Source organism: Chinchilla lanigera, unplaced genomic scaffold (genome assembly GCF_000276665.1).
Source record: "Chinchilla lanigera isolate Chin_1 unplaced genomic scaffold, ChiLan1.0 scaffold00017, whole genome shotgun sequence".
In the NCBI taxonomy this organism is placed as follows: domain Eukaryota; kingdom Metazoa; phylum Chordata; class Mammalia; order Rodentia; family Chinchillidae; genus Chinchilla; species Chinchilla lanigera.
In genome coordinates, this window is record NW_004955418.1 from 13,097,478 (window position 1) to 13,124,039 (window position 26,562).

Consider the following 26,562-nt stretch of genomic DNA (forward strand, 5'->3'; position numbering starts at 1 on the left):
ATTGTATACATCAGGGAAACAAAACCATGTGTGTGTATACATATATAATTTAATACCATAGGATTAGTGCAAGTTACCTTTGTCCTCTGAAATTACAAGAGGTGCTCAAAGTGGTGGCCTTAGTATGAAGAAATGCTGAAGTGTGTACACATCTGTCTCTCCCTCTGTCTTTTCTTTCTGTGTACTTATGTAGAAAGATACATGAAAGAAAGAATAGTCATACAATGTCATTGATAGCTGAGTAGGATTTGTACTTTTAAAGATAACTATAACATTATACTCTATAATTTTTATATAGAAACCTTTTTAATGAGTTTTGATTATTTATAAAACCAAAATAAACTAATTTTTCATTATTGAAATAGAAGATAGTGCATTATGCTTACATTTATATTGTAGATAAATATCTTAAGAAAACATTCAATAGGTATACATGGAAATATTTTGAAGGACAGCATCCAGTGATAAATTGTGCAGCCTATAGTAATGTATCACACTCTGTACTATGGATGTAGATTTGAATTATAGCAGTTCCCTTGTATATTCAAAATTCTAATTTTTGCTATTCATTAATACATAAAATCCCAGCACCAGTGAATTGATTCTTATTCTTTTTTGATATTCTTTGGCACACTGCTGCTTGATATATTAGTCCTTTGAAATTATGATCACTTAATTACTTATTAGCAGATGATATGCTGAATTTGGGTTATATAATTAACTATTTACATGTTGATTAAATTTTACTGTGCAGTATATTGGACTTTGGTCATTATGGAGACATTGTAATTATTAAAATTAGCCCTTTACTAGTATACTATTTTTGCAGATACTATGTAAATTTTTTTAATGAAATAACTCATTTTCCTGAAGTGCACAGATAATGTAACTTTTTTTAAATAGAAGAGTTCTTGTAGTGTAGATGCAAAGATGTGTGTGTGTGTGTGTGTGTGTGTGTGTGTTTGTTATATAGTTAAAGCTATGAGCTGAAAGTTTTATTCCTTCCAGTTTCATAGGCTGACATCCCAATCTGCAATGTGATGATAATCTCAGTGGGAAATTGGGCTATAATTATGTTTTGGAGGTGAACTTTTTATGAATGGTATTAATGACCTTGAAGGGAAGGAGCGTTACAGATCACTTTCTCTCTTTCCCATTGAGGATGCAGCTAGAAGCACTCTATAAATCAGGAGAAGGGCCTTCACCAAGAACCTGACCAATCTGGTGCCCTGACCTAAGACTTCTAGAACGCAGCATTATGAGAAATAAATGTGTGTAAGCTGCTCAGTGTGTGATATTTTTTATACCACCTCACAATGACTAAAATCAACATTTCATAAGTCAGTAGGTAGACTTTTTTTTGAAAAAATGATATATATTCTCTAGGGAAAATTTGGTAGGAGCCTGTGTGGTATTATTTTCAATCTGCATTTAACTTTTTATTCTCTTGTGTGATGATTTAGAAAGGAAAGAGCTGAAATACAAGAGCCGAGATTTGCCGTGCTCACTAGTGGCAATCTAGTTCATCCTAACAAATTCTGCAAGATGATAAAAACACTGGAATTTATAAGAACTTGTTCTCCCTTGGTGACCACTTGGGACATTGCTCCATGATTTGTTTCCTTTATTTTACAAAAACCCTGGTTCTTGAGGTCTTTTTTTTTTTTTTTCCAGTTGACCCAGTATCTTTGCACTTGAATTTGGTTGTCCTTTGAATATTGCTATTAATAAATAAATTTGTCTGATAGAAGATGTTTCTACAGAAGACACTTTAGATTCAAATAAACCACATACACTCAGAGACAGTTTTGTATCTCTGAGTCAAAGTAGGTCCAGGATGTGGTTACATCTGCCCTACTGTAAATATTCTCTTGATACTGAATGAGATGTGCTAGAGAGTCTTGCTTTCCCCAAACTTGTACATGCTAAATTTATTTTAGTCCTTTGTGCCCTTGTGCACGGGGAGCAGTGAGTAACATGGGTGCTTTTCTGTCCCCAAGCATTGCACATACAGGTATGCATAGCCTTGCTTCATTAGATTATTTTTTAAGAAATATGCTTCAGGATAATTTTTAATCACTTAGCAGCTTTGAAATCTTCAAATGAGTAGGGACTTTCTTTTGAAAGGAAACTTTCAAATACTTGGGTTGTCTTTTATATCTTGAGTAATTCCTTAGATGTATCTCTTAGTAAAAGTCATGGTGCTTCAGTTTAGTATAGAAGACTGGAGAGAATAAATGAACTTTTGAAAGAAAAATACACCTAATATCCCACTGAGAGCATTTCAAGTTTTCTGGGGGGTTAATGCATACAATTGTTTAACTTTCAGCAATTTCACAGTCAAGTCACATGTAGCAAGGTCATTATTTATATAAGAATTAAACTGAGAAGAGAAGACCTGTTAAAGATTAATTCTTCATTGTAATTTTGCTGTAAAACTCTGTAAATATGTACATATATTATCATCCTATAATGACAAAAGCTGAAATTAAATGTCAGTGCTATGGTTTGTCTCTAGATTTTCCCCAAAAACCTCATGCAGTCATGGAATTTTTTCAGAGGTAACTGCATGTAGAGTTTGTGATTGATTCATTGTCCAATGTGGGGATTAAAGGTGTGAGTACTACATCAGTTCTAGGGCAGGTAACCTTCACAGGATATAAGGGACAGAAAAAGGCTTGTCTTCTCTCTCCTTCTCTTGCTTCTTTTGCTGTCTTCTGCTACCATGAACTGTTGCCCTCTGCATGTGCCACCTTGCCTTGGAGCCAAGCATCTGTGGACTGAATCTCTACAAACTGTCAGCTAAATAAACCTTTCCCACTTTAACCACTGGTGTTGGGTATTTTGTCTCAGCAATAAGAAAAGTAACTAAGATAGTCAGACACTATGCTAAACAGTTACATTTATTATATGTTTAAAAGTAACACCTGGCTTGGCATGGTGGTGTATGTGTGTAATCTTAAATAGTTGGCAGCATGAGACAGGGGGATTACAAGTTTGAGACTAACCAGGGTAACTTAAAGAGATTCTGTCTCAAAATACAAAACAAAAAGAGGGCTGGGGATGTAGCCCCATCATGGAACACCCATGGGATAAATCTGCAGAGCTGATAAACAAACAAACACACTACATTTAGGAAGTTTTTAGTATGTGTTATATTTTACATGAGGAAAACAGAGATAAGAAAAATTAGAAGTAAAATTTTACCTAGATAAGTAAAATTATCTGCCTTACACAGACAATTAAAATGTGGTACACTGGAAACTGAAAGCAACATTAATACAGTAGAGTCCAAAGAAAAGGGGTGTGTGTATGTGTGTGTGTGTGTGTGTGTGTGTGTGTGTGTGTTTGTATTCATTTATCATTTCTTACTCACAGAAAGTACATGACACAGGTTTCTATATATGATTTAAAATGGTTAATTATTAGGAAATTATGAGTTTAGTGTAACTAGACAAGAACTTTATAAATGTGCCTGTATTTTGTGGATTGTTTGCTTTGGAATACCAGATTTTGAACCCAGGACCTGGTCTCTACAAGTGTGCTATAACCCCAGGCCTTGCCAGTTTTTGGAAGAATTTTTGTTTTTTTCTTTACTTTTCTTCTCTGTTACAAGCATTTTGAGAGAGTGATAGATTACAATGTGACTTAATTTACAAGATGACTTCAGAGACCCAGAAGCTTCTCAAACCTTGTTCTTCACTTCCTAGGGAAAAGGCTTAAAAGTCTCTCAGCCTCTTCTAGGATAGGCAGAATTTTAAAACAGTACATATATTTATACTTTACATGTATTTTAAATATGTATATATTTCGTAGAATTAGAAAAGCAATAGGGAGATAAGAGACAGATACAAACGATAGATCTGTCAGTACTACTGTAAAGTAGCAGTGGTTGCGGTGATACAGAGGGGGAAAGTTACTTACAAGGTACCGGGAACAAACAATATTCTCAAGTAACAGGGAAAACATTACAGTATGCATTTAGGAAACACCGAAATCACAGCAAAAGTAAAAGTATATCTAGAGTATTGCTTTTACTTTTTTTCCAGCCATGACCAAGAAAAGCAATTTAATTTAACTTGTTTGTATTCACCTAAGGCAATAAGTTGAGTATGAAATGCATTGCATACTTTTTTATATGAGAAGAATGCATATTCTGTACAGGAAGAATATGACTTTGAGGCTCCTCTTCTCACAGGCCTCCTGAGTAATTCTAAACCAGCTTATATTTCACTATGCAGATTCTCTAGTTATTTTTCTGTCAAATTTCTTTCTTTCACAACATCGTTTTTATACCAAAGCGGGTATGATTACACATCTTCTATTTTTTATTGCCTTTTTTGTTTGGTGTACACACTTGGTAATAAGTCTTTCTCACTTTTATTTCCTTTTGCAGGGCTGGCCAGATACAGACAGGAGCACGTGCTCCCTGCAGACAATGGGTGTGGCGTCGGCCTTGTGCTCTGCCCTGGGCTCCCACCACCTCCCTTCACAAGGGTCTTTCTTGTGCATGGCTTTGTCATGTTCACCCTCTTTGTGTGCTTGTGCCCTCTCCCAGGGTCTTCTCGTGCTTTACACTCTTTATCTCTACTGGCCAGTTTTTCTTTTTTTTTTTTTTTTTTTTTTTTTTGGTTTTTCTCCGGTACCGGGAACCGAACTCACGACCTTGCACTTGCCAGGCAGGCACTTTTACCGCTGAGCTAAATCCCCAGCCCCTTGGCCAGTTTTTCTTTGAGGACATTTATTTCCTAGTTGTGTGGAATCCATCTATCCTAAAGCAGTTTCTAATTCCTATAAAACGGAAATCCATTTTGTCGGTGCCCCAAACTAAGTTTTTAGATTTAAGTTCCTCCATACCAGTACCTAAGTGAGGCACAAGCATAAGGAACTCTGACCAAAATTTCAAGGACGGCTTGTGTGGAAAGCTAGCAGATTGTGCTTCCATTTCACAAGGTGACAGTAGCCGGGAGATTCTTTACTAATACAAACTAACACATTTTGTGAGAGCCATTTATGTGACAACATTGCTCATAAAAAAATGAAGAGATTTCTGCTTGACACAGTTTCTCCCTTCTGGAGAACAATGTTGATTAGGAAGCATCATGAACTCATTTTAATACCTCTTCTCAGAGACACGAAGACTCCAAAACCACCTCCAAAGAGAAAGAGTAGTGTGGTTACCACATTTTACTTCTTCCTATTTCCCTGTTTTCTTTTCAGTTTCATAGCTTACATTTTAATCATGTTTCATTTATCTTTGTGATACATCTTTGTTCATATATCACAAAGATATATGAAGTAAGATTAGAAACACAATTATAAAGATAGTCATCAGACTTCCTCTTTCTGTTATTTTTCTCGAGACACATCCACATAGAAAAACTGTACCTGGATAAGCAATGAATCACTTCCACATTGTGTCTCAGTCTTTAAGGAGGTTAAAAGATGGTAAGGAGACATTTGCAAAGGTGGGCAAGAATGGTTAATATTGTTAAAGTAAAAACTACCAACAAAATAATAAAGGCATTACAGACATAAGATGTTATAGCATATTGAAAGCTTACTATTTGATTATTTCAAACTAATGTAAATTTACAAATAATTATAAAGCAAGAGTCTAGGTAGTTGCTCCTGCACTGGATAAAATTCTTAGTACACTGTACTTGCTACCATGTGTAGCAGATGAAAGATAAATAACAAATGTTTTAAATAATTCACCAACAGTTGTGAGACAGATTAATTGCCATTCATCTATTGTTTATTTTAATTACTTTTAACCCATACTCCCACAGCCTCAAAGAGATTAATCTAATTCATCAACATAGTTCTTTGTGTCACAGTGCATACAGATAGGTATAAAAACACTGAAATAAAGAACCCGCTGTAGCCTTACTGGGAAGTCATCTTTTTTCTATGATTTAGAAAGTGTGAGAGACTTATATCACGCTTCTCTATCGTTGCTCCTCTTCAAATCAGCCCCCGGATGCAGCTGACTCACGTAAATCTGGTTGTATTTGTTTCCTGGTGGTGACTTCCGGTGAAACACCTATGTCCTTCATAAGGCATTTATGGAGAATCGCATTATTTTAGGCTTGAAAGATTCTCTGATGCTGGCTCTACCAGCTTTTTCCTGACTGCAGGTTTGGGTTGATACAAAAGATAACTCTGTGGTGTAACTGGAGGTATGACACTGTATTTTAAAAGATATTTTTTGCTCTACCTGAGACTAAAGCAATCATTTTGTGTACTGTCAAATGCAGGGTCAGATTCAATAGCAGCTTTCCAAATATTTCTCAGCAAAATTTTTGATCACATAAACCAGTGGTATTTTGAAAACTGAAATTTTTGAGTATCAAAGTATCATAACTTTTAAAATCTAGTTATCTAAATGTTTCTGGGTTTGAATTTTTTTACATGTGGATGAGGAAACACTAGTGTGTATACTCAAAAGAGCGCTTGGGATACCTGAATAGCATATAGACAATGGGATGCCTAGTGTAGAGACTGTGGACTGATTACTGCATTGGATCATGCATATTATATATAAATTATATGGTAGGTGGAATTATTACATTATTATTTAGCATCTTATCCTAGCATCCCAAATAATTAGTATAATTTCTAAACATTAAACTCACTAAGAAAAGAGAATTGGTAAACCCAGAGTGAGAAAAGACCATTACAAGGACTTCTCAAACTGTCCATATATTTCATCATCTGTGCTTACTTAACTTTTTTAGATTTTGTCTCATTCTGTGCCCTGTTTTCTTGTTATTCCATAAGGTTCCAGGCCAGCTTCCTGGAAGATGACCATGTGAAAGAGTTAAAAGTATCATTTCTACTCTTTCTTAATAGCATTCTTAATCGGAAAAAATTGTTAATGTTTCATTCTGTCACACACATTATTTCCATCTTCACATTTTATAACTAAAGACAAATGACATATATATATTATTGAAATGTACTAAGCTATTGTTTGCTCCTGTCTACTCCTGCAAATACCCCTTTTATAAAGCATGACATAAAAGACATATAGACAATGGAAAAATGGGCAGTGTAAAATTAAAAGGTTCATTGATATGTGCATTTATTCTCCTTTCACTGCTCAATTTTTAATTTTTCCCATTTGTAATTGATAAATTTTATACAGAATGCTGCAGACATGAGAGTTCTACAAATCAGATTAAAGCAAGTACATCAAGATTAATTAAATCACTTAAAGTCTGAGCCTGCGTTACAGTTCAGCAATCTTGACTTCTAGCTCTTTCTTTAATAACTGATCCAAAGACTTATGAGGAAAAGAAGAAAATAAGAATAATAAGAAATACAGTATGTTGTAAACAAGTTATCCTACAATTTCTATAACAAGATTTGCTTGTCTTTTATTCTGGGATAGTATATAAAGTTAGTGTTCTGGTTATTAGGTATATCTTCATGGATTATAGCAAAAATATTTGTGTTCCTTTCTTCCACTGAATCTGATTGAAACGATGAAGAATTGTTTCATATACTCAAGTTTCAGAACTTGCCACTCAACACAATGGTGAGAGAGATTTCAGGCTGCTTTGCAGACATTTGAGGAAGGTTACCTAGACAGAAAGATGAGTGAGATTAATAGTAAAGTACGTAGGGGCTGGGGATTTAGCTCAGCGGCAAAAGCGCCTGCCTGGCAAGCGCAGGGTCGTGAGTTTGGTTCCCGGTACCAGAAAAAAAAAAATAGTAAAGTACCTAGCAGAAAGTCTAAAGCCTTAGTAAGAGAAGTATTAGGTGGACAGTGTCAAGGAGACAGAATTTAACAAACTCTGATTCTGTGAAAACAAGTATGCAGAGTGTCTTGGTTTTGCAGCAGAATGGGTTATTTTAGATAAAATTGAATTCTGTAACCAATGAATGTGTGTATCCTGAATCTTGAATTTTTATTTGGGCAGAACTAGAAAATGTTCTGTTCTACTTTGTCATGAAAGATAAATGAGACAATTCTGCAGTTGTTGCAACAATGAAGATTTGATTTTCTTTAATAGTTTTCAGTCTTATGATGTCTCTGAAAAGAAGTTCTTACAGCACCATTTTCTATGACCCTCCCCAAATTGAAGAAAAGATCACTTGCTAGTACTTTTTGTTCTGTCATCTTGAAAGTCTCCTGAGATATTCCCTGGGGTTTTATTAAAATTTATTATATTGTGAAAAAATAAACTTTTTCAGAAGCCACAATTAAGAGCATATTGGTGAGCGTTGGCAAATGCTTGGAATTCTATAATCTCATCAAAGTTGGTAGACACTATCTAATGAAGGTGTAAGCAGTGTTCCAGCAATTGCTATAGAATGTTCTCCCTTTGCAATGTGAAAAGGCATTCTTGTTTCTAAAGAATAATGGCAATGGTATATTTCCCATCTCTACTCTCCACATTTTAAAAACTTCAAAGTTTTTTTTCTCCCTGGATTGCACTCTTGTGTTGTACTTATAGAAAAGCTTTAAAGTTGAAAGTAGATTGAGAAGTATTGATTTATCTGAGGCTTTGAGAGAGTAGCTTAGCAAAATAGAATCATCTGATAGGATCTCACATCTGTTTTAAAGCATCCATTTCTTTTTTTGAATCAGTGTACCTTTTAAAATGGGTTTGTAGTAGGTAAACTTAGTTTTAGTTGATGTAGAAACACAAAATTATGCAACTTATGGGGTGATGTTTCAACAGAAGCATTCATTTGTAATATACACCCAAGGCACTGTATTATTTTATAAAATATAGGCACATTAAGTTACAGTGGGCAGATTAGTAATGCTTATAAATAACATTTAATTTTTTTAGCTATTTGAATTTTCACCTTACAATGCTTTATAAAATACATGGCAGTTAGCTCTTATGGTTTGTCTAAACAGAGAAGTTTCTCAGACTGACTAGGTTTTGAGTACTCAAAAGGACAGTTTGGGGCAAACCGTGATGGTTGCTTGCCCCAAATATCATACAGAGAAAACAGAGGATGTGAAAAATGAAGATCTTCTATGTGACATGTTGTCTGCCATACAACCACATTTAAATGCAACCAGTAGTAAACAGTTCAGATACATAGATAGGATTCTATTTTTCTTAAAGAGAGTAATTCTGTAAAGAGCATCTGCTGTTGGGATGTCTGTGGTCATATCAGATGAAGTATAGATGATCAAGGGAATCGCTATTTAGAGTGAATAATAATATTCACAAAATTATTGATGTTTTAATTATATTGAATTATAATTATCATTTGAGCTACATTCAAAGAAAAAAATAAGCATTGTAATATGAAACAGAGCAGATAGTAAGCCACCAATATAAAGGATGAAAAAAACAGTAAGAAATGTATTCATTTCATTTCTAAGGGGCAATTTAATTTTTAAAGCTCATTCAAATTTTTTAAAGAGCCAATACTGTCAGATGCTAATCTGGAATAATTTGTTTCAAATGGAATATTGATTGAGCAATACAATATTTGTAGCCAGAGACTTTGCACTATTTATAAACGTTCATAAATAGAATGTTTGCTTCAAATATAGTGACAGGGAAATACATCTTATCAGCAATGATTTTATCTTAGTCATTTTCTTATCCTTGGGATAAAATACCTAATCCGCATTATGTAAAGAGAGAAAGGCCTATTTTGGCTCGCAGTTCTTAGAGGATTTAGAAGGGCATATTGGGAGGATCTGACACACAGGGAGCTGCTCATATCCTGAAGGTGTGGGAGCACAAGAACCAAGGGGGAAAGTGGGCAGGGAGATTCCCTTCCAGGCTAGGTCCACCAGTGATCCGCCTCTAGCAACAAGTCACCAGTGAACTCACCAGTGAGTGGATGAGTATAGCATTCCTACGATCCAATCTCCTTCAAAACATATGAGGCTTTTGCGGACATCCCAGATCTAAATCATAACAAACTAGACGCTTAGAAAGTTCTTCAAGTCATTTGGGAATTTATTTTACATGATATCTTTAGAATCTTCTTTTAATACCAACCAATTAGTAATGCTAAAAATATAAAGGAAAATGTATTAAATTGGCTTACAGAATCAGAAAAGCAGGATAGCCCAACAATGGAAACCAGCATTCAAGAAAGCCACACAATCCAGTAGCTGTTCAGTCAAGAACCTGGAAGCATGATAACAAGAACTAAGAGAGTGATTGACATGAGTCCAGTTCAAAGGCTGAAAAAGTTGAAGTCTGTTCTTGAGCAGTGGCAGTAGTAAAATTGCATTCATTCAAGACTTAAGAGAAAAGAAAGAAGGGAAAAATATGTATATATGTATGCACAAGATAGCTAAGATAATTGTACTACTAATTTCTTTTGCTTTATGGAAAGGAACACTTAATGTTTAATTGTTTGATCAATCTTACATGCCTATATTTGTTTAACTGAGTAACCAGTTGGAAGATAACAATATGTAATACAGCAACCATTGCTAATTTCCTACCACCTTGTCTGAAGTTCTGTATTGTTTCTATTGTTTTGGTGTTGTTTTGTTTACGTCTCTCTGTTTGTTAATATATTTTCATTCTTTTATCTTTAAAATAAGAAAAAGAATTAAGTTTGCACACAGGAGCCTTTCTTCCATTTTCCTACTGTGTGATTCATCAGGGCTGGGCTCCAGCCTATTAAATAGTGCTGCCCACCCTCAAGGCTGACCTTCCCCTCAATATAAAAGACTCACATGCTAAAATTCTCCCAGACACACCTTCAAAAACACGCCCAGCAGTGTGCTTTCCGATCTTCTAAGCATTTCTCAATACCCTTGTTGACAAGTATGACTGACCATCTCCAATATGATTGTAGATGAATACTATATCATCGCATTTGCATGAAAAAACAACTAGAAAAGTCTTTGATTTTCAAGAAAAATGTGATTTTCATGGAAGCATCTCACACAGCCTTGCTACAGTCACCAGTGTCCATATCTTTTTGTCATTCTTTCCTACGACTGCTTGACTTTACTCATAATATTATTGTAACTAAAGTTATCTGTTATTGAAATGTTTATTTTCTGTCCTCCTCCTCACTGACCTTCATTAGACTGCAAAGCGCCTATCAGCAGGAACTTTGAATTTTTCACCACTATGATCCAGGATCCATAAAAGAGCTTGTCACTGAGAAGGTACCTAGGAGTTACTTAAATACGGAACTGATAAATATTTGTAAATATTTCTCAAGATTGCTGAGAAAATTGCTGACAATATATATAGCACAAGCATAAAATTGTCTAGGTAATTTCAAAGAACATTCTTACCTAAGCAAAAGTAAGCCAAAGGCAATAGAGCACAACACACAATTAGCATGTAAAACTGTGATTCTGGGTATGTCTTTCATTTTCATAAATGACTTCTAAAGGAGGGGTAGAAACTCCTGCAAAGTGTAAGTAATGTGGAAAAGACGGGGTTGCAGGACATTGGATTGCAGAAGGACCATGCTCTCCCCGCCATTCACACCGCTCTTAGAAAACTTCTGTGCTCTGTCTGTGCTCTTTGTGACCACTGCCTGTGTACCCCTCTGTGACCCGACTGGGCCTTCCAGAGGGGAAACGAGGGAACTTCTAGCAACATCCAGGAGAAAGTGTGTCTTCAAAATGAACTTTTAACACTGACGTGAGGTTGAAGCAGGCTGGAAGGGATGGAGAGAGGAAGAGAAAGAGTGAATCTGTACTGCTCTTTGAAATTTTATGTCCAGAACTTCTGCAGTGTTCTGTTCTAGTAATGTTCCTATTAATAGCACATAACCCTTAACTTTAGGTCTCTTTCCTTCTTTTCCTTCCTTCCTTCTTCCCTCCCTCCCTTCCTTCCTCCCTTTCTTTCTCTCTCTCTTTTTCTCTCTTTCTTTCTTTCTTTTTTCTTTCTTTCTTTCTTTCTTTCTTCTTTCTTTCTTTCTTTCTTTCTTTCTTTCTTTCTTTCTTTCTTTCTTTCTTCAAGAACTGGTCTATTCTGATACTGTTCTTCTATCTAGGTCAGTGTATGCATCTGTGCCCTTTTTTTTAATCTTAGGTTTTCTCAACTGGATTCTTAAATGGTGTGGGAGCACAATATGTAAGTAATCACAAACACAAAATTATTTTATTCATATTTAAATTAAACCAATAAATTGACTTCATTAATTTTGAAAGCACAATTAAAATACTGTATGTGAGCACTAATTCATACTGTCAGTGGCTTGACAAAGTATTTGTTCTATTCCACATTAATTTTGAAGTATCCAACATTAGTTGAAAAAGACCAGTTGATATCAGTTTTTTATTATTTTGAACACTTAAATTATTCCAAAACTCTTTTACATTTTTGTTTATTCATGCAATTAGAATCCTTTGTTCCTATTGTGTTTTTACAATGAAGTTGTAGGAAAAATATCTCCATGGTCTAGATGCAAATGATGCAAATTTTCTTCACAATCACTAGCAACCAGCCCATGAGAAGCCCTAACCAAGACACTTTTCCCTTTTGATTAATTCAATCTTCTTTTATTTATAAAATACCAGTCCTTTCTTGTTCCTCCATTTTATCTCATTAATTTGCTTAACTATCATTCATCAAAAAGCAAGACAGTATCTCCACACTGTCATATTTCCAGACCGTGAGTCTGCATTGATACAGACTATTCACAATCTCAATCTCATATTTTCTAAATTCCATTATACCTTTCTTAGATTAGTGTACAGTGGAATCTTTTCCTAACTATTCTCCTTGCCTCAAGATTTAATCTCTTTTTCCATCATTTTTAAAATCAAAATATTTGCTTCCTTTATTTTTTAGTTTTTGGCATTAGGGTTTGCACCCATGTCCTGAAACTGAGCTACTTCTTCAGCCATTTTAAAAAATTTTATCTTGAGACACAGTCTCACTTACGTGCCAAGGACAGCCTTGAACTTGAGATTCTCCTGTCTTAATCTCCTGAATATTTAGAATTATAGGCATGTGATATTACAGCCAAAATGTCCAGCTAAAAGGCAATTTTATTAACTATTTAAAATTTAACACCCCTCTACAATTATTAAAACATCAATAATAGACATCTGAACTAATGAGATGATGATTTGATTACTTTCATTCACATCTTCTCATGTATCACTCATCTCTGTATATTCTTCATCCCACTTTGTGCTCCAAGAAGAAAGAAAGGAAAACTACAAATATTTTTGTGAATATGTTGGTTCTAATATTTACTTTTCAATTAAAAATATCAGAAATGGTATAATCTCTGTTTTTAACAAAATGCAATCTATCCCTTCCCCAACATGAAAGACGACACAGTTCCTTGGCTAAGTATTTTCTGACTTCTCTATATGCGTTTATTCATTTCTTTCTTTATAACCTCTATTTTTTCAGTCTGATTTTGTTAATGTGAGCATGATATTGTACTACTCACCTTAGTAGAATGATATTTCTAGTCACAGGAATATTAGTATCTTTGTATCTGTCACATAAAGTTTTTGTCAGGGATCAGAAAAGATTAGTAGAAAACTACCAGAAAGCTGGAGAAAAACAGAACAGACTTCTTTTACCACTTTCTAAAGGAACCAAATCTTACAGACATCTTTATCTCAGACTTACAGACAGGAATATTGAGGGATGGTTTCTGTTTTTTAAAAATACTTATTTTACCACTATTTTCTGATGACCACTGTAGCAAAGTAAGAAAAAAAATGAATAGTCTTTAAGAGCAAAAACAATAATAAACAAGAGTCTATTATGGAGAACAGAGCTCTGTTAACTTTAACAACAAAGATAGTTCATGGTGTAGGAATACACATAAGAACCATGCTTAAAATGCATATGAACAGGTTTAAGAATTTCCTTTTTTTTATTTTTATTTTTAATTATGCTGTGAATTGCACCCATGGTCTCTCACACATGATAGACAAACACTCTACTACTGAGCTCTTCAAGCCCAATGAAGAGTTTTATTTTTTTTAATTAAATTCTGTTTTTCAGATAGGATCTCGCTATGTAGTTCACCCTAACCTTGAACTCACCCTGTAGCCCATGCTGGGCCCAAATTCCCAGTGGTCCTCCTGCTTCAGTCTCCTGTGTACTAAGATTATAGGGCTGTTCTGCCACACCTGACCCAATGAAGTTTTAAACCTAAAAGATACAAAATTAAAATTGAAGAAATAGAAATTCCTCATCCTCAGATAAGATAAATCAACCTTATGAAGATATCAAATCTCTTTTTTCAAATTAAGAATATCCTACATGAATTTATGAAGCAAACACCAAATAAATGCAAGAAGTTGGAAAAGTCCATATTGAGTTTTATATTGGAAAATAGCATGAAAGATAAATCTAAAACATAAGTATAGAAAGGTAAAGCAAAACACAGATGGTCAGACACAAAAAAGTAGACCTGCTGGCTGTAGGAAAGAGGACTGAAGGCTATGTAGGCCAGGGTAAAGGGATGGGAAAGAGTCAAGATATCCTATCTGCATGTACCAGTCCCACAAACAATGATTTTGCTCACACAACAGTACTAACTATATTTAGGGTCACACTCTGAAAAATAAAGAAATATACTCACACTTTTGAGCCAAAGGAAAATAAAAGAATGGAGAGGAAGACTCTCCTAAATACATTCTGTGCTGGAACAATCTGTAGAAGATATATTAAAATATATTTTTATAATTTAAAATATCTTCCTAATTATTTAATGTTATACAGAAAAAAGAAATTAATGAATAAAAGTGAAAAATTTATATGTATACCAATTAATGTATAGGGTTTTCTTATATCATAAGTGTGAAATATTCAATCTTTAGAGGAAAAAGGGATTTTTAGTAAATTGCATGTGAACCCATATCTCATGCCACACAAATGATGTTTTGCTGATGGGTTAGGTAGCTCATGTAACAAAATTAAAATACCCAGGAATATCAATAATTATGTGAGTTTCTCAATGACAGTGACGTAGGAAAAATTTAATTATACTCAATAACTAGGAAAACATAAAATGCTACTCTAAAAACTATACTGCAGGTAACAAGAAACACAAGTCTCAAAATATGAGGAAAATACCTGCAGCATTTGTTACAAATGTTTCTTAGCCCAAAACTGATAAAAGACCAAACTCCACAAGCTTCCAGGCATGGTACTTAAAGGAAAGAGAAACAAAACATAAAACCATGAAATTTTCTCATTGGTCATGTTCATAAAAATTTAAAATATGAGGCTGTAGTGAAATAAGCATATTCATATATTACTGGTGAGAGGGCAGATTGGTATAAACTTTTTGGGGGAGATTTGGTAATACTTAACAAATTATACATGTCTTTCTCCCTTAGAAAACACTATGCATGTTGGTCTACTTGATAACACTCTTGTAACCACGGTCCTGTTTCATATATCAATATCCCCAATAAATAGGTTATTTCAAGTGAGATGGGGACGTGGATTGGCCCAGGTTATAATGCATGCAGCAATGAACCTGACTGATCACAAGTGAATAGCAAAACTTACTGAAGATGTTTGCCAAAATAAGAACCAAAAGTTTTAAAAGTTGTGTTATTTCAGACCTTAGGTTTAAGCAAGCTATATGCAGATATTTTTGTCAAGTTAATAAAGTTCTTTCTTCTAGGAGAATACATTTGATATTCTGAGACAATTTTGTGTATATATACTACATATGTGGTTAAAATATTACCATCATATATATATTGTGTTTAAATATAGCCATTTTCCACTATCAGAGAAAACAGTTACAAATAAAGAAAGGAACAAGGATAGAATAAGTACTGAAGTTGTAGATTAGATTCTGAGCTATCAGTCTGATTACATGGCTACACACAGGTGGATAGATATAGAATTATATAGGGATGTATGCGTATGTGTGTTATTGTAAAAGAGCTAATTGCAATGAGCATTACTGACTTCAAGCACAGACTTTAGTTTATAAGTATCATTTTCTCATTGAAAGGAAAGTCAAGACAACATGGAACTATCTTGGATTCCAAAGATGATCCTCGAACATATTTTCATGTTTGCTATATAGGCTAGAATAATTTAAAAAAGAAAATCCAGGCATGGTGGCACATGCCTGTAATGCCAGCACTTGGGAGACTGAAGCAGAAGGAGTGTTGTAAGTTCAAGATCAGCCTGGGCTACAAAGTGAGCTCAAGGCCAGCCTGAACTGCATAACAAGATGCTGTTATAGACAATTTATTATTAATTATAGATAAAAACTTATGAATATATTTTGGATTAATTTCTAACCCATTGAATAGACTACTTAAGCTTCATTTATAAAAGAACTATTAAATAAGTGAATAAAAGAGTGTACACACTCTTCCCCAAAATGTAATTTCATTAAAAACAGAAAGGAAAAGTAAAAATAAAACTATATTTATGTATAAAAATTTTGACTAATAATCAAGAAAATAAAATTTAAAACCACAATCTTTCTGATAAGAATAGCTAGAAGAGCACATACCAAAAAGTATAAAAAGAAGTGTTTAGAAGGCTGTGAAGAAAAAGGAAAATTTATACCTTGTTTTGGGGAGTGGGAATTAATAGAACCATTGTGGAAAACAGTATGAACTGGACATAAAATTTAGAAGTAGAAATTCCATTTACTGAGTATGCAAAATTGGAATAATTCTGTCAGAGACATCTGCACTCCCGTGTCCATGGCAGCATTATTTACAACAGTCAAATGGAGGCAACCCAAGTGTCTATCAAGTCATGTGTCAATAAAGAAAATATGGCACACATGGAGAGCAGTGACTCTTCTGCTACTAGGAAAGAATCAGATGCTTTTGTGACAACATGGATGGAATCGTGCATAATTATGTTACGTGAAATAAGCCAGGCACATGATCTCATTCTTAAGTACAATATAACATGATGTCTCTCTTAAGTATAATATGACAAACCTGATCTAATAAAAATTGGGAAGAGAATGTTGCCTACTATACTCTGGACAGAGCAGAGCAAGCATAGAGGGAAAACTAGAGCAGAGGATAGCAAGTTGCTGTTAGTTGAAGCAAGAAATTTCTGGGTGTAATTGCAGTGTGGCAATCACAGATGACAATGATGTGCCATACATTTCAAAATGTAGAAGAAACGACTTTGGAAGGGTTCACCATAAGGAATGATAAATGTTACAGGCCATAGATATATTTAGTCTAATTTAAATATGGTATAATGCTTACATTTCAAATAGTGTACTGTACCTTATTAATCTGAGCAATTCTTGCTATAGCTCAGATTCTGCTGTAGCAGAATTTAAGTTCAAATTCCCAAAAGAGTATAGGTCTAAAAAAATTAACCCAATCTAAAGAAAGTAAATCCAATGCCCAGAAATCCTCTTAGGTATATGAATAATGGAAACAATTTCTTATGAAATTAAACTGCAAAATCTCTGAAAAGAGCAAACACGAGAGGTGAGAAATATAAACTGAACCAATAAACAGAATCTTATAAACCACATCTATTAATAATTTAAAAGCTACAAAACAAAGCTAAATATGCCCTTAAAAGTAGACTATTTTATTTACATTTAATATTATTGTTTCATTCTCCATGCATTTTATACACTTGTTCATTTTATGCCACAAAATTAAACTAAAACATAGTTATTGCTATTGCTCCCCAAGTGAAAAGCTTGGAAACTGCCTCTTATCCTTAATACTCATGGCTGGGTTTCATTCTTGGTCGACATACATCATTTCTTCAAAGGCTATTGAAGCTTTTAGTACAAAATTATGAGTTGATCACTGAGCAGTTAAGTAAGCTCTTTTAATTGAATTAAAGATAGAATAAAGCTGTGAATACAAATATCTTGCATCATTTTTGTTGCATCATACATTTCCCCTGTTGTCCAAGGGACAAACGACATATCGCTTTCTGGCTTAGACCTTGTCCAAACTTCCAGCTTCAGTTCTGGTTAAGTCCACTCTGCAGCCAGTGTGTGACTATCTTGCTTCATGCCCTGGCTCAAGAACTTCACTCAGGCTAGCATTGCCTGCCACAATTATCCTACCTCATCTTTCTCCTATCTTGAGGATCCCCTTCCCAGCAGGTAACTTTTCTCATCTAATTCAACTTAAGATCACCATTTAAGTGGAGCTCAGACTTAGAAATAGGATGAGAAATAGTGTGAGAAAAAGTTCATACTGGTACTTCTAACAAAATGTCTACTGTGTGCTAAATACCATGCTAGATTCTGGAAGTAAGTTTGTTAAAAATATTTACCTTTTTCTGCTTTCATGGACTTTACTATCTAAAACAATTACTTGTACAAGTAATGATGCATTTATACTGAGTTAGGGTTGCTAAAGAAGAGAAAGTCATGTAAAAGCTATTCTCAAGCCTTGCACTCTATGCTGAGAGTCTTCTTCCAAGCTCTTATTTGGGTGCTTTCTTGTTATATAATCTTTTCTGCAAATAGAGATAAAGTACTGAGATAAGGGCTTCATCCCTAAAGGGGTATAATATATGTTCAACTCAAATACATCAAATTATTGCCTGTGAACCATTAGTAAATGAATTCTTTTTATATCCTATTAATAAAGTATTTATACCTAGGAAAAGATCTTAGCAGATGATGTCTTTAATTTCATTTACATGAATTTTCATTCTTCATTGAGACCTGCATGGAAAAAAACATTCCTACTTTATTTACCCTTGCTATTTTCCTTCTAAACAAATCTTTCTATCAGGAAATGGATTTATAAATTCTCAAGATGTGGACACATGGAGCATTCTAGAAACAAAAAAGCATGTCAAGACATTAGCAATATTTTGAATGGCTATTTTATTCATTTAAATGCAATTTAGTTTATCGCCTAAGGTAGTAGAGACAAATATCTGAAAGAACATGGGTAAGCTCTGAGCATTTATTGAGTTTTCTTCCCTAATTCTTTAGAAGATAGCAGAAAACAAGCTTCACAATAATTACAAAATCTGTTCAGGGTTGCCCCTGGCTGTCATCTGTTTGCTTACACAGAAAATAAAGATGCTGATGTACATTTGCATCTTTCCGTAAAGAATCCAATCTGACCTCCCCTGCACCTGCAGGTTCACAGGCCTTCCAGGCAACTCCACAAGAGCCAAATGAAACCATTATAGCTTGTTAACATTGTTGAGAACATTGCCAAATGTTTTCTGGAAATTTAAATAGTGTTTGCGTCCATACCTATATTTGAAAGAGGTTCCATGCCAGAAATCAAAAGTTATCCTGTGGAATGTATTGGGCAGAAACTATACATAGGATAGCTGAGACATGATTTGTATTTTTGTTTTTTTGTGTGTATATTCCCATTTCAATATAACATTGGACTATTAGAACATGTAAATATTTCATACTTCAGCACTAGTGATATAGCTCAGTGGCACAAGCACCTGCCTGGCAAGTACAAGGTCCTGAGTTCAATTCCTGGTACCAATAAAAGAAATTTCATAGTACAAAATATACTAGTCCCAATGTTAATTTAAAATATATTTATATAGTTCACCTATGATTTCATTTCTACTTATAAAGGATTTTTAGTGGATTAGAATGTTATATAAGCTTAATATTATTCTGGCTGATTTTTATTCTGAATACATACATATTTATATAATTTATGTTTATTATACATATTTTATATTCTTTCTACAGATTTGAATACATTCCATTATCTGGTTCTAAAAAAGTCCTATATTCTTGCTATACCATAGGTTCTTGTATATTAGAATCATTTGCAAAGCTAGATTGTCCATACCTTGTGGCCCACATCTTACACAAAATATTTATATTAACTTGCATTGGTACATCTAACAGAAGGTGCACATTTAAAAGTGTCTTAATTTTTCCCAATTGATGGACACACTGTTTTCAAGCTGAATTTTTCCTCTACCTCCAATTCTGTGTATAATTTCTCCTTCCATTCCAGCTTGACACTATAGTAAGTTCAGGAGCTATGAAGGGCAAGAGAATACAGGCACAGTAATCAGGGAGGTTCTAGACAGACTTTCTGGTTACTTTCCTCAGAATGTACACATAGTTTTCATACAGATGGTTTGGCATTTCTACATTGGGGAGTTAAAACTGGTGTGTAATTTTTATTGTTAGTGAGTTAAGAACAGCTCAGAGCCCTAAAATGGTTTAGATTAATTCTCTCTCCACAAGTAATTGAGGAAGCAAATTAATTTCATAAAAGTCAACATATCATTATTCCTTTCAGATGACTACACTAAAATCACTTCTGATAATACAGAGCACCACTGACAGATCATAGATTGCTGCAGGGCAGCCCTTTGCCTTGTCCTCTGCAGGAAATGTCACATTTTATTTTGAGAGTGTTTTGTTGCTACCAATGTTGACTTCACAGTCTAAACATGTGTTCATAGGTGATACCAATATGCATTTTAAGAGGAATTGGTTATGAAATATAGATTATCCAATCTCATTCAACAATCATCCATTGAACCTTGTAATAAAATAACTGATGATCAGAATAATTATTTAAAGCAACCGGAAATATGGCCTATAACTCTGCCTCAGCAATCATTTACTGCAACAGCAACAATACTTTGTTTCTTAAAAGAGTTGATGATTGGGCATCGTAGGACATGCCCATAGTTCCAATATTGGAGAGGCTGAGGTAGGAGGATGTAAGTACAAGCCTATTTTAGGCAGTTTAGCCATGAAGCAAGAACCTGTCTCAAAATAAAAAATAATAAAAGGTGGATAGGTAGTGCAAAGGCCCTTGTTTCAATTCTCAATATGGCCAGAAAGAAACAAATGAGTAGAAACAGATAAATAAATAAAATTAAAATAAAGTAAAAAAAGAAAAGTGATGAATGAGATACTTTGCTTGACTGTCGTTACCATCACACTATGTATATTTCTATGAGAATTTCGTGGTACATACTTCAACTATAAAACACGAAGGAAAGAAAAGCATACTAGTAATAAATGCTGATAATTATCATGTCCTTTCCTAAATCATTTGGAAAAGCAATGGAAAGAACTGAGAAGTTATATCAAAAATGAACATAAAAATAATTCTATATAAATTCTATAGAATAAATGATAAGGTGTATAAAATTTCTATCAAAAAGTTCTAGGTGGGATGGCTGTTGTAATAAGGATGGAATTTAAGTCAGACAATCTTGTCCATGACTTGTTGAAGATGAGCATATTATACATTGATGAAGGATTCATAATGCAATGCTAAAGATAGAAAAGCATAGATCAATATGTAATTTAAAACTCTGATGAGTTCACAAGCAACTAAATACTGATTTTGTCTTCTACTGTAGTTCATTTCAGCAAGTGCATGAATTTCTCTTCCTCAACTAAAATGCAATTAGCATCCATGAAATTATACAATTTTCAGTTTGCCTTTGCCCACCTATAATAATTGCGGTTAGCAGCCACCTAAATTATTCATTTTATATGGTGAACAAGTGATTATTCTTAAAATAGAGCCTTCACTCTTTTAAATTGCTTTTCTCCATTTTCCAGTTGGCCCAGACCATTACTCAGTTAAACGTTTCTTAATGAAGAATACTGCCTCACTGAACTTGGCTTGGTCTGCGAATTAGCGGAAGTATTTAAAATTCCCAAAGTCCAGAAATACACTGCAAAGAGAGACGGACAAATGCTAGAATTTTTATCTCTTCACGACTTGGTCTTTGTTAGGAATACTTTTTTTTTTGTTGTTTTTCATAGAAAGAAAATATGCCTGGAATTCACATTTTCAATCCAGGGACCCAGATACAAATAGCCTTCATGCTGATGATGTGAGGGAAGTCATTTCTATCAGTTAAAACATAAACAGAAATTGAAAAATTAATGAAAACAGACCATATGACAGGAAGAGGGCAAAAAGAAAGCACAGACTGCATTTCTGCTTTTTTTGTCCAACTACCTTCGAGGGGTCTCTGTAAAGAAGAAAGATGCTGAAGAACTGCCGGAGACCAAGGGACAAGGAGGGCTGTGCTTACCTCAGGGGAACAGTACTGTGTAAAGCCATTGGTCTTCCTCTGTCCTCTCTGATTTATACCTTTGTCTGCTTCACATCCAGGTGGCTAATTAGGCCAAACTTGGCTGTAGCATATCCAATTATCTTGCGTATCTGTTTATTGTGTTTCTCCTTAGGGAAGGAGATGAGGGGGAGGAAGCCAGCATTTAAAACATAAGAGAGAGCTGAGGAGGGTAGCACATGCTTACAATCCCGCTTTCTAAGAGGCTGAGTTAAAAAGATTACAAGTTCAAAACAGTCTAGGCAACATAGAAACTTAGTAAGACCTTGTCTCAAAGAAATAATAACAAAAATAGGACTAAAAATATAGTTTAACAAAAAGGCCCTATGTTCAATTCCCTACACCACAAAAAAAGAAAGAAGAAAGTAAATAAGGATTGTGTACTAGTCAGCTTTCTTGTCCCTGAGACAATACTCAACCTCACAGTTTAAAGGAGGAGAGATTTAACTGGACTCACAGGCTCAAAGGATTCAGTCCTTGGTCAGCTGGCTTCAAGGTAGGAACATTACTGCAGAAGAGCGCCGTGGAGAAAAGCTTCTTAATTCATGGTGTTGGGGAAGCTGAGCAAAAGAATGATGCTAGAGAAGAAGTCAGGAGCCATATATAACACCCAAATTCTCCTCTCTGAGACCCACCCAAACATATCCAGAAATGTACCTTACTAAACCCTTGGGTGTGTCTTAAGCCAATCAAGTTTATGACACAATCACAATTAACTGTCAAGGAAGAAAATGTGTCCATCATTCTATTCATTGTATCATGGGATTTACTGAACACTATATCCTAGTGTGCTTTTAGATCACCCTCTAATCATGTAGAATTTAAACTTGGAAGTGATTCATTTCATATAGCCCTCTACTCATGATGTATGCTTGTATGTATGTGTTTAAGTGAAGGCCATAATAAGTGGCTTCTAATATGTTCCTGATATAACATAGAACTAGAACAAGAAAACTTTAATCCTACAGACTTCGCATGCACACTTGGATATCACACTATATTAACACTGCAATGGCTGGAGACTTGGTTTACTTTATGGAATTATTTCAGTGACCAAATAAGTATTGTTCAGCATGTGTGCTTGACTCAATGGCTGTGTAGTCAAATGGTGCAAATATACCAAATATAAACTTAAAAGTTGCAAAAATCTGGTAGAATTTACTTTTATTTTACTTGTGTTTGCTTGAGTTCATGTTTCACGCAGCTCATCGCTAAGGTATGGGAATCCTTTTTTCTTTGCTCTCTTCGGGTGTCAGCAATTGATTTTGCAGCCAGCAGGAACATCATGCCCAGCTGTGTTTTTTTCATTTCTGCCTTTCCCTTCACCTTGTAGTTAGTCAGAAAGCAATCACGGAACACTAACAGTGTCAAAATTGTAGTTTTCTAAACATCTCAGCTATGCACCTACAAACTTCAAAGACCTTCCAAGTATTCTTATCATCAACGACTCACAGATGCCTAATCAAGGAGGCACTAATTTGGCTAAAGTGTACAGACAGAGACACTCAGTAGCAAAATAACATAGTGTATAAAAACTAATTATTTTAATGTAAAATGTTTCAATGTAATGATAAAACAAATATTCATATGATATTTAAATATAAAGGGAAGTTAAGTATAATAAAGATACAATTCATGATCAGCTGATGAATGTAATATGTTAGCATATTTCAAGTATCTAAATTTTAAATCAAAGGTCTTTTCTGTCAGTTAAAATAGAGAAATAACGAACTTAAACTTTCTTTAAAATAATAAACATGAAGGTATCATCAATTACAAAGTTTGATTCCTCTACTTACATATCTTTTATTTATATGGATTCCCACTTAGCCATGGCAATTGCTCAAGAAAGTACACTTGAAATAGATAATGTACTCATTTCTATAGAAAGTTGTACCAAAAATGTTTCAGTTGCAGAGGTAGGTAGCTGTTCAAGGTAATTTATTTTTTGGGGAATCACATGGGGTAACATGTTTTGTAAGAATGGGAATATAAGTTTCTTAACTAAGCTTTTATATTTCTCAAACTTGCTGAAGGCAAGCACAAGAAAAGCACCCTGGTGGAAATGATTAAAACAGAATAAAGAAGGCTGTAATTGGTGATTCCCATGCCTCAAATATGGCATCAAGATGTCTGCATCTATCACCAGACTCTAACTGTTGACTAGGAATTCATGATAACTGTTTATATATGCATTACCTTGTATTTTTAGAAGAGCTGGAAATGCAGACATCATAACTGTGATATCTCCAACTTTTTAAATGCTAACAACAAATTTTAAAAATCTTTTGGGTAGAACAGTCCTATCAGGCAAAATTGAATGCATCTTTTAAGGAATTCCATCTGTGAATGTTGTATGGAAAGTTTGTTTGCAAATTATATATATGAGTAATTCCTCAATTAAAAACTTTTAACTGTCTTTTTGTAGTCCAATTAAATACAGGTTCTTTCTTTTTTTTTTTTTTGTTTTGGTTTTTTTCCGGTACTGGGAATTGAACTCGTGACCTTGCGCTTGCCAGGCAGGCACTGTGCTGCTGAGCTAAATCCCCAGCCCCCAAATACAGGTTTCTTAATCTATGGTTTCCTGGCCTTAATACTATGAGTCCAATCTCACTTAATTCCTTCCATCTTTTTCCTTGTTCTCTGTTCATTACATTTTTTTTTTTTTTGGCGTTTTATCAAACATTTCTCATGCGGTCTTGTAATTTAGAAGACAGGGGTTCTCTGCCAGCATAAATTATTTTAAAGACAAAGGAAGAAAGTGAGGGATTGAGAACCCATTTAAATACCTAAATATCTGAATATATCAAAACAGACTTCATTTCTGTTTCCAAATGATTAAGCATTATAGAAAGCTCATTTGTGACCTGGCCACTTTATACAAGTTATGTCCTAATCTGCCCTATCACATCCACCATCTTTGCAGGTATTTGTGTCTCAGTTTAATTGATGAATAAAATTAATCTCAATAAGGTAAGGGATTTGCTTGTGTTTAAATATAAAATTTTACATTCAAACTAATTCTGATTGCTTCCAAAGCTTTTTCCCCTCTAAAGTATCATTCATTGTATTACATTTAAATTTTAAGCCAGTAGAAACATTAAAAAACATACTGTATCTTTGAATTGTTTAAAACTATGGAAAGAAATTTAATTCCAATAAAAAGGTCATTCTAAATATATATTTTTAAAGAAAGAATAGTTTACATTATTTAAATAGTGCAGAGTGGACTTGGCAAGTATGCAAGTTATTCAAAGGGAAAAGCAGTTGTATTTCACATTGTGGACAATTATTGGTATAATGTGTACTTTCCCCTCTTAATAATGGTGTGCTTCTTTTTGTCCCATCTTCACAAGGTTGAATAATTAAAGTCCATTAGCTGCATTTTGAAAAGGAGATTTGGCTTAAATTAACATTAGACCGTAAGAAAGACAATTTTCTTTATATTACGATTGACTATTTGAGGCACACATATATAGTCCACACACAGAAAGGAAACTATGTGAAATGCTGCAAAACCTTTCAATCTGGAGTTCCTCTAGGTCTATCTACAAATATGCCAAATATTTAATACAAGATTCTGTTATTTCCTAAGACAATTATATGGCATTCTAGTGTGCAAAACATTTTTTTTTATTTTAAAGAGAGAAAAAAAGCAATAAAATCAAAACAGAATTTCAAAACAAGATGATAGGAAATTAACAATGGTTATTGTATTGCATATTGTTAAAGTACTTGCTCAGGTACAGGCGTGCAAGACAATATTCCAAAGATGGCTTGTGCAGTCCTTTCAGTGTTTGCAGGTTAGTATCAGAAATCCAGAATACACTGGAGAGTTAAAGAATCAAGACTGACTTCTTTGATTTGCCTGAAAAAATAGTTCATCTTTTGACTGAATAAAGCATCATTCAAACTCACTTCATATAGAGTGGGGTTGCAATTAGATGACCTATGTGCTGAAAGAACATAACCCAAACCCACCCAGGGAGAATACCGACTACGTGATCAGGTAGCTTTCCGTACGTAACAAACCACTCCAAATTTAGTGGTTGAAATAACAATAATGTATTTAACTCAGGATCTTACGATCAGGCAGTTGATTATCTGGACAAATGCCTCTGCTCTCCCTAGACTCTGACTCTCCACAAGGCCAGCTAGGCATTACAAAGTAGTTTGCATTACAACCTTGAAGGATTCCAAGCGGAAGGAACTCCGAAATGCAGTGCCCTAGGCTCAGAATTGGCGTAGGTTTTCTCCGTCAATTCTACCAGCAAACCAGACAGCCCAAAGAAAGTAAAATATATTCTACCACTAGATTAAAAATAAATAAATATGCAAAGCTACATTACAAGAGCATGAATATAAGGACAGTATAAATTACTTTCAAAGAGTACTTAAAGAAAGTTGGCTTCAGAGTAGGGAAGAAAGTGTGAGTAGAGAAAGAGTTTGCTCCTCCCTAGAGCAGCAGGGGTGTCTCCCTGCTTGATAGGGTTCAGATTGTTAAGCACATTTTAAATGCTCTTGATAAGGAAATTCTGTTATCTTCTCATGTTGTTGGGCTACCCTATGAGGCAAGAATAACACCATTTTC